This window comes from Nycticebus coucang, chromosome X, assembly GCF_027406575.1.
Source record: "Nycticebus coucang isolate mNycCou1 chromosome X, mNycCou1.pri, whole genome shotgun sequence".
NCBI lineage: Eukaryota > Metazoa > Chordata > Mammalia > Primates > Lorisidae > Nycticebus > Nycticebus coucang.
Genome location: NC_069804.1, coordinates 129933929 through 129943797, shown reverse-complemented (window position 1 = coordinate 129943797; position 9869 = coordinate 129933929). Strand labels below are relative to the sequence as shown.

The following is a 9869-nucleotide window of genomic DNA, read 5'->3' as shown; positions in this document are numbered from 1 at the left end:
TTCATGGGTAAAGAGAAGGGCTCAGAGGTTAATTTGCTAAGAGTCATACAGGTAACAAATGGAAGAGCTGTAATCTTAACCCAGATTGAATGCAGAGCCAACACCCTTCCTTGCGAGAATCAGGGAATCAAGCTAGATAACTGCAAAGACTCTGAGTGATGTATATGAATTGGTTCGTATAATCCTCATAGCATCATTATGGTATAGATACAATGGTTATGATCTCCATTTTACTAAAGGAAATTAAGACAAACAGTGTCACACAGCTAGTGAGGCAGAGCCAGGATTCAAACTCTGGTCTAACTGACCCCCAAAGTTCTGTACTTAACCATCAAACTATTATAGCACCAGTTGCCCACATAATTAACAGAGGCCTATGTCTTTGGCTTAGAGAGAGGTATGGGTACTTGGTATCTGAACTCCAGAGGCTGGTCTGCTTTCATGAGTGAAATTATTTCTGGGCCCAGCACTGACAGGTGAGATAGAGCTCAGAAGAAGGGCAGACAATATAAAAGGAAGAACATGTGTTTTTCAGAAAGTAGCTAAAAGTTGTGGACTTCTAGCACCAAAACCTGAATGACCGAGGGGAAATGATGACAGTGGGTAAAATGTAGTTCTTACTGTTAGTTTTGGTGAAAAACATTTATAAGCCACTGTCATAGAGAGCCTTAGAAACTGTGTTAACTCATTTGGACATTTCCCTGTAAACAAGAGTAAGGCTACTGAATGATTTAAACAGCATAGTGGCATGATCTAAGGATTCGGTATGGCTAAGGGCATGGGCTCTGGAGTTGAATAAATCTGGGTTGGAATCCTAGTTCTGTGTCTCTCTCTACCAGCATAATTTGGGCAAGTAACCTTAGTGAACCTTATATTTTTGAGCTATAAAATGGTGATAATAATAGTAAGTATTTCATAGGGCTTTGTAAGGAGCAAGTACAATTTAAAAATGTAACAAAATGAATAGTGCAATGCCTGCCACTGAGTAGCATCTCAATAAATATTAGCATCTCCTCGCCTTCTCTTAGTTTTCTTCTTTTTCATTGTTATTATTATTGCACTGAATGGAGTCCAAGAGAAGTTACTTGAAGAATTGTCCTAAGGGAATTTCACATCAGAGCCACAAGGACAATACAAAATCAAGTTGCTAATCTACGCTGGTCTAAACCAAGAGGGAGGATGAAGTTATGAATTTAAGAAATACGGGAACAGAATTAGACAAGTAGGAGAAGCTATGTAACCTGGTAGGGGAAGCCTAAGGCCTGAAGTGACAATTGTGCTAGTATGCAAGTGACTTCAGTGGCTTTTCATTCAGATCCCCTGAACACTGTCCTGGGCCTCTTGGAAGCATTAAAACAGGCAACAGTATAAAGTAGGCACCATTTCCTTCCAGACTCCTGGCATGTGAAGGATTTCCTGAATTTGCCTTATGAGCGCTGGCCTGTCATTAACCAGAGGTGAGACCCAGATTCCCAGGCCAGTCCTTTGGCTATTAACCTACCTATAGGTCAGGTATTGATCTCACCATACTATCAACATGAGCCCCATATCTCGTCTCTCCATAATTCATCAATGGTATTCATCCCAACTTATCTTGGAAGGACACTGAAGTGCAGACAAGATCCTTCTGGGTCAGGTGTAGTAGGGAACATGTCTATAACAGGATGCATTTTCACCAAAGGGCATGAAATAGGAAAGATGTTGGTGTCAGCAACCTACAGGGTTGATGACAGATATCTTGAAAATTCCAAAGCAGTGATCCCTGAGCTTCCATGGTACATATGTGCCCAGAGGAAACCCACACATGATCTTCCATATCAAGTTTTCAATTACCCCTTCCTCACCCCATGCCAAATACCAGTAGACTGACCCTTTGCATTGGTCTTTGGCCCATCAGAAAGTGCCCTGTGGGACTTTCTAGGCATCCTGCAGGACCCCCCTGGCACAAATTGGCTACAAAGATGTCCATGATGCTAGAAGTGAAAAAGGAGGGAAGGCTAAGACTGGAATTGTGAAAGGAGGTGTTTCCAAAGCAAGAAGACAGTGAGATGCTAAGCAGCCAGTGATGGCGGCATTAGCTGCTGTGGTTGCAGCGGGCCCCGGCCTGTGAGGTGACAACGGAGGTGAGACAGCTTTTACCCAGCGCCAGACTTACGAGACAGGGATGCTGAGGATATGGCAGGAGTGTTTGACATAGACCTGGAGCCAGAGGATGCGGGCTCTGAAGATGAGCTGCAGGAGGGGTTTTTGGCCAGGGCTGGGTTTGAACCCACCACCTCCAGCATATGGGGCCGATGCTCTACTCCTTTGAGCCACAGGCGCCGCCCCAGTACCAACTATTTTTAAATACTCCAAGATTTGGGGGTCAGTTAAATGAAAGCATGGACCATGGGGGAGTTGGACCATATGAACTTGGCATGGAGCATTGTGAGAAATTTGAAATCTTAGAAACTAGTGTGAACAGAGGGCCAGAAAAAAATCAGACCAGAATGTTTTGAACTACTTCGGGTACTTGGTAAAGGGGGTTATGGAAAGGTTTTTCAAGTACGAAAAGTAACAGGAGCAAATACTGGGGAAATATTTGCCATGAAGGTGCTTAAAAAGGCAATGATAGTAAGAAATGCTAGATACAGCTCACACTAAAGCAGAACGGAATATTCTGGAGGAAGTAAAGCAACCCTTCATTGTGGATTTAATTTATACCTTTCAGACCGGTGGAAAACTCTACCTCATCCTTGAGTATCTCAGTGGAGGAAAACTATTTATGCAGTTGGAAAGAGAGGAAATATTTATGGAAGACACAGCCTGCTTTTACTTGGCAGAAATCTCCATGGCTTTGGGGCATTTACATCAAAGGGGGATCATCTACAGAAACCTGAAGCTGGAGAATATCATGCTTAATTACCACGGTCATGTGAAGCTAACAGACTTTGGACTATGCAAAGAATCTATTCATGATGGAACGGTCACACACACATTTTGTGGAACAAATAGAATACATGGCCCCTAAAATCTTGATGAGAAGGGACCACAATCATGCTGTGGATTGGTGGAGTTTGGGAGCATTAATGTATGAACCCCTTTACTGGGGAGAATAGAAAGAAAACAATTGACAAAATCCTCAAATGTAAACTCAATTTGCCTCCCTACCTCACACAAGAAGCCAGAGATCTGCTTAAAAAGCTGCTGAAAAGAAATGCTGCTTCTCATCTTGGAGCTGGTCCTGGGGATGCTGGAGAAGTTCAAGCTCATCCATTCTTTAGACACATTAATTGGGAAGATCTTCTGGCTCAGAAGGTGGAGCCCCCTTTTAAACCTCTTTTGCAATCTGAAGAGGATGTGAGTCAGTTTGATTCCAAGTTTACACGTCAGACACCTGTTGATAGCCCAGATGACTCAACTCTCAGTGAAAGTGCCAACCAGGTCTTTCTGGGTTTTACATATGTGGTTCCATCTGTACTTGAAAGTAGGGAAGAGAAGTTTTCCTTTGAACCAAAAATCTGATCACCTGGAAGATTTATTGGCAGCCCACAAACACCTGTCAGCCCAGTCAAATTCTCTCCTGGGGATTTCTGGGGAAGAGGTGCTTCAGCTAGCACAGCAAATCCTCAGACACCCATGGAATAACCAATGGAAACAAGTGGAATAGAGCAAATGGACTTGACAATGAGTGGGGAAGCATAAGCACCACTTCCAATATGACAGCCGAACTCCGGGCCATGGTATTGGGACAAAAACAGAGAAGTAGATATCTGGAACAGAATAGAGAACCAAGAGATGAATCCAGCTACTTACCGTTATTTGATCTTTGACAAGCCAATTAAAAACATTCAGAACTTGGTAAACAGTCTGTGAAGCTAGTGAATGATGCCCCATGATCATATCAATGTACACAGCTATGATTTAATAAAATAAATAAATAAATAAATAAACATTCAGTGGGGAAAAGATTCTCTATTTAACAAATGGTGCTGGGTGAACTGGCTGGCAACCTGTAGGAGATTGAAACTGGACCCACACCTTTCACCATTAACTAAGATAGACTCTCACTGGATAAAAGATTTAAACTTCAGACATGAAACTATAAAAATACTTGAAGAAAGTGCAGGGAAAACTCTTGAAGGAATTGGCCTGGGTGAATATTTTATGAGGAGGACTCCCCAGGCAATTGAAGCAGTATCAAAAATACACTACTGGGACCTGATCAAACTAAAAAGCTTCTGCACAGCCAAGAACATAGTAAGAAAAGCAAGCAGACAGCCCTCAGAATGGGAGAAAATATTTGCAGGTTATACCTCCGATAAAGGTCTAATAACCAGAATCCACAGAAAACTCAAACATATTAGCAAGAAAAGAACACGTGATCCCATCTCAGGGTAGGCAAGGGACTTGAAGAGAAACTTCTCTAAAGAAGACAGATGCACAATCCACAAACACATGAAAAAAAGCTCATCATCCTTAATCATCAGAGAAATGCAAATCAAAACTACTTTGAGATATCACCTAACCCCAGTAAGAGTAGCCCACATAACAAAATCCCAAAACCAGAGATGTTGGCATGGATGTGGAGAAAAGGGCACACTTCTACACTGCTGGTGGGAATGCACACTAATACATTCCTTCTGGAAGGATGTTTGGAGAATACTTAGAGATCTAAAAATAGACCTGCCATTCAATCCTATAATTCCTTTACTACCCTGTTTCCCAAAAAATAAGACAGTGTCTTATTTTAAGGTGTGCTCCCAAAGATGCACTAGGTCTTATTTTCAGGGGACATCTTATCTTTCCTGTAAGTAGGTCTTATTTTCGGAGGATGTCTTATTTTCGGGAAAACAGGGTAGGTTTATACCCAGAAGACCAAAAATCACATTATAACAGAGATATTTGTGCCAGAATGTTTATTGCAGCCCAATTCATAATTGCTAAGTCATGGAAGAAGCCAAAGTGCCCATCGACCCACGAATGGACTAGCAAATTGTGGTACATGTATACCATGGAATATTATGCAGCCTTAAAGAAAGATGGAGACTTTACCTCTTTCATGTTTACATGGATGGAGCTGGAACATATTCTTCTTAGCAAAGTATCTCAGGAATGGAAGAAAAAGTATCCAATGTACTCAGCCCTACTATGAAGCTAAATTATAGCTTTCACATGAAGGCTATAACCCAACTATAGCACAAGACTATGAGGAAAGAGCCAAGAAAGGGGAAGGGAGGGGGAGGTTAGGATGGAGGGAGGGTAATGGGTGGGGCCACACCTACGGTGCATCTTAGAATGGGTACAGGCGAAACTTAGTAAAGGCAGAATACAAATGTCTACACACAGTAACTAAGAAAATGCCATGAAGGCTACTTGAACAGTTTGATGAGAATATTTCAGATTGTATATGAAACCAGCACATTATACCCCTTGATTGCACTAAGGTACACAGCTATGATTTAACAAAAAAAAAGAAAAAGAAAAAACAAGCTTTCCCCATGATCTCCAAATGGCCAGAGCACCTGTGTATGAATCTATGACAGAGCAATTCTTTTTTTTTTTATTAAATCATAACTGTATACATTGATATGATCATGGGGCATCATACACTCGCTTCATAGACCATTTGACACATTTTTATCACAATGGTTAACATAGCCTTTCCGGCGTTATCTCAGTTACTGTGCCAAAACATTTACATTCTACATTTACCAAGTTTCGCAAATACCCCTGTAAGATGCACCACAGGTTGTGATCCCACGGATCCCTCTCCCTCTACCCACCACCCCCCCTCCCTTTCCCACTTCCCCCTATTGTTAGGTTGTAACTGGGTTATAGCTTTCATGTGAGAGCCCCAAATTAGTTTCATAGTAGGGCTGAGTATATTGGGTACTTTTTCTTCCATTCTTGAGATACTTTACTAAGAAGAATATGTTCCAGCTCCATCCATGTAAACATGAAAGAGGTAAAGTCTCCATCTTTCTTTAAGGCTGCACAGAGCAATTCTTTTAATGAATTTAAGGCAAAAAAGATGGGGAGGGGATGTGTGAGCATTCTACAAGGTGAAACAAGAAGACTCAAAATGACAGTCTCAAAGAGTGTCATTACACAGAACACTTTGAACAGAGAAAAATATAAACATGGATTTTTAAAAATCAACCAATGGTGCAAGAAAAAAAGAAAAACATTAGCAAAATAGTATTGCGGAACTCTTAGACACATCAGTTAATTGATTCCTAGCGACATCTTCTCAACCTTATCAAGGATTTTCATGTTGATGGCTCAAAACTAACAGTATTAAGGATAGGATGTTGCTTCTGAATCACTGTTGAGTTCTGATTGTGTCGAAGGAGGATTATCCTTTGATAGGCGAAGTACAAAATTGCCTATAATACTTGCAGCTAAGGACAAATTAGCATGCAAGTTTGGTCAAACTTTTTCCAGCAATGTGGAATCAGAGACAAAAGAAAATTAACAATTGATGTTTTACATGCAAACAACCTTTTTTTATATAAATATATATTTTTCAAATAGATTTTTGATTCAGCTCATTATGGAAAACATCCCAAACTTTAAAATGCAAAATTATTGGTTGGTGTGAAGAAAGCCAGACAACTTCTGTTTCTTCTCTTGGTGAAATAATAAAATGCAAGTGAATCATCAACAAAAAAAAAAAAAAAAAAGAAAAGAAAAGAAAAAAGAATACAGTGAGATGTCATACTGCTGTGGTGAAGTAGGTGGATCAGTCATGTGACTGGTAGGCAATATAACAGAAGGGAAATTCTCCTAGCATTGGAGTGATTAAATTCATTGACTCTGTCTATAGGTGGATGGTACCCAGATGCATGAAGCTGGGCCAGATGGCTGGTAAGTCCACAGAGGCTTATTTATCTTATAAGATAAAGAAAGAAATCATGGCCTCTGCTGAGCTTTATATCTTTATTTCATATCTTCCACTGACTCATCATCAGCCTCTTCTTTTTGTCCCTCAAACCTAGGCCCTTTCCTTCCTGTCATTGGACCTTTGCACTTGCTCTTCAATTTGCCTGAAATATTTTTTGCATGGCTTGTTCTTTTTCATTGTTTACCTCAAAGAACACTTTCCTGATCAGTTTGTCTAGAGTTGACTCCTACTAATTACTTTTTTTAACATTGCCCCATTAATTTACTTGGTGGAATTTATCTGCAGATTGATTGATGGTTCCTCCCCATCCCTAGATTATATGTAACGTATGTGGTCAAGAACCTTGTTTTTCCTTTCCAATACTGTTTGCACTGTTCCAGAATGATAGGTACTTAATGCATATTTATTAAGGAAATGAATGCATGGCTGATATATATGGAAGTCAGTGTCAAGATAGAATATGAATTTTTTTGTTATGACTCCCACCACCATCACAAGATGATTTTGTGGCTGTGGAAAAGGCCAGCTTGAAAATGAACTCAAGCATGATGGTGTCCTGGAAACATTTCAGTGTCAGTAGTAGGAGAAACTGGTCTTTGGATTGACTGGACTTATTTTTGACCTGAAAAACATGCCAGAGTTTGAAGTGTACTGTTGAGTGTCATATCAGTTGCAGGGTTGCCCATAGAACCTATATTTAAGGTTTGAATGAGCTACACAGGATAGCTGGAGTAATGTCATGACACCGGCATACCTCATCACCCAAGGCCAATTCTAGGTGGCCCTGAAACTTAATGAGGTGTCATACCATATAGTCAACTCTTCGTGGCCCTTGTTAAACCACCTCTGATGGTTGTCACTGGGTCTCGATAACCACAAAATTCCATGTTACTTTGTGTGGCTAGAAGGTAAATAACCAGTAAGCAGACACTATTCCTCGGTTGCTCTCGACTTCAGTAATCTGGGTATTCTGTCACTATTTGCTGCTTTGTGCTTTGATGAGGTGTTAACATACTTGTAAGAGAGCTTTCCTGGCCAGTAGCTTTCTTTTGCAAACAAAACCATTAGTGATGTCCAGAACAAGCTTCCTGGAGAATCAGACACAATGGAGATGAGCATGGGTACTTGGATTCTCCTGTGATAGAAGGGCTGCCATAATGGTACTGGGGGAATCTGCTTTGCTAGGGTGTGGCCTAGGTGGATATACCAGAATCTGAGCAGAGGTGAACAAAGTCTTTATGGCCCTAGGCTGTATTCAGAGATTATAGGAACTCACCCTCCTCAAGTAAAGGTCCATCATTAACAATATTATCCCAGAGAAATGATGGCTAAGTTCTCAGCAGTACTTGGTAACTGATAAGTCTTGAGGGTTTGTCCATTCCAAATCTTTTTTTTTTTTTTTGAGACGGAGTCTCCCTTTGTTGCCATTAGTAGAGCACTGTCGTGTCACAGCTCACAGCAACCTCAAACTCTTGGGCTCAAGCGATCCTCTTGCCTCAGCCTCCCAAGTAGCTAGGACTATAGGTGCCCACCACAATGCCCAGCTATTTTTAGAGATGAGATCTTGCTCTTGTTCAGGCTGGCCTCAAACTTGTGACCTCAGGCCATCCACTCACCTTGGCCTCCCAGAGTGCTAGGATTACAAGCGTGAGCCACCGCACCTGAATCCATTCCAAACCTTATGTTAAAATTTCATTTTCAGTGTTGGAACTGGGGCCAAGTGGGAAATCTGTGGGTCATGAGGGCTGATCCCTCCTGAATGGTTTGGTGCCCTCCCCATGGTAATAAGTGAGTTCTTGCTTTATTAGTTCATGCAGGAGCTGGTTGTTAAAAAGAGCTTTTCAACGCCTCCTTTCTCTCTTGCTCCTTCTTTCACCATGTGACTCACCTGCTCCCCCTTTACCTTCTCTCTTGATTGGAAGCTCCCTGAAGTCCTCACCAGAAGCAGATGATGGCACCATGACACTCATGCGGCCTGCAGATCCGTGAGCCAAATAAATCTTTCTTTTTAAAAAATTTCTTTTCTTTATAAATTAACCAGCTTCAGGTATTTTCTTTATAGCAATGCAAAACAGGCGAATGCAATGAACCTTAGGCATCTACGGACATCTTTGATTGACCTAAGAAGGCTGTACTTCTAGGTGGCTGGCATATTGACCAGATGAGAATTTGTTCAAGAATTTCACCTCTGAGGTTTGGAATCTACACTTTTCAGTGTGGGCTCCAGGTGACGCCACTGCAGGTAGTTATGGACATGCCAGACCATATTTTTGCTTTGTTTTGTTTTGCTTTTTTGAAAGCTGGTCAGAAATTAAAATAGGGTATCATCCAGAAAGAGAACAGATAGTCTGTGCAGTAGGTCACATAAGATGTTGATCATTAAAATAATTATGGCTGTTATTGAGCACTTATTATGAACCTTATTCTCTTTTTATCCATAGTATACAGATTAGAAAACTAAGACGCAGAATGGACAAGTAATTTGCCAAAAGATCATACAGGTAGTAATTGGAATAGCTTGGATTGGAACCAAGGCAGTCTGACTAGAGCCCATTCTCTGAACACCTAAATCAAACCACTGTCGGATGCTATGCTGTCTTCCATTCCATTGGGTGATAGAAGATATTCAGGAAATTGCTCAGGCCAAATGGTTTTTTTTTTTTTTTTTTTTTTAGAGACAGAGTCCCATTTTGTCATCCTTGGTAGAGTACTGTGGCATCACAGCTCACAACAGCCTCAGCTCTTGAGCTTAGGTGATTCTCCTGCCTCAGCCTCCTGAGTAGCTGGGACCGCAGCCACTCGCCACAATGCCTGGCTATTTTTTGTTGCAGTTTGGCCAGGGCCAGGTTTGAACCCGCCACCCTCGGTATATGGGGCTGGTGCCCTACTCACTGAGCCACAGGCACTGCTCAGGCCAAATAGTACTACAGAAAATTTACCTTAGCTGGGATATCACTTCTACTTACCACTTTTTAGGACGTGA

General features: G+C 41.3%; 1 pseudogene; it reads left to right on the top strand.

Annotated features, from left to right (window-relative positions):
• Nucleotides 1-2366: 2366 nt before the first annotated feature.
• LOC128577011 (ribosomal protein S6 kinase beta-1-like) lies at nucleotides 2367-3098 on the top strand (annotated as a pseudogene).
• Nucleotides 3099-9869: the final 6771 nt, after the last annotated feature.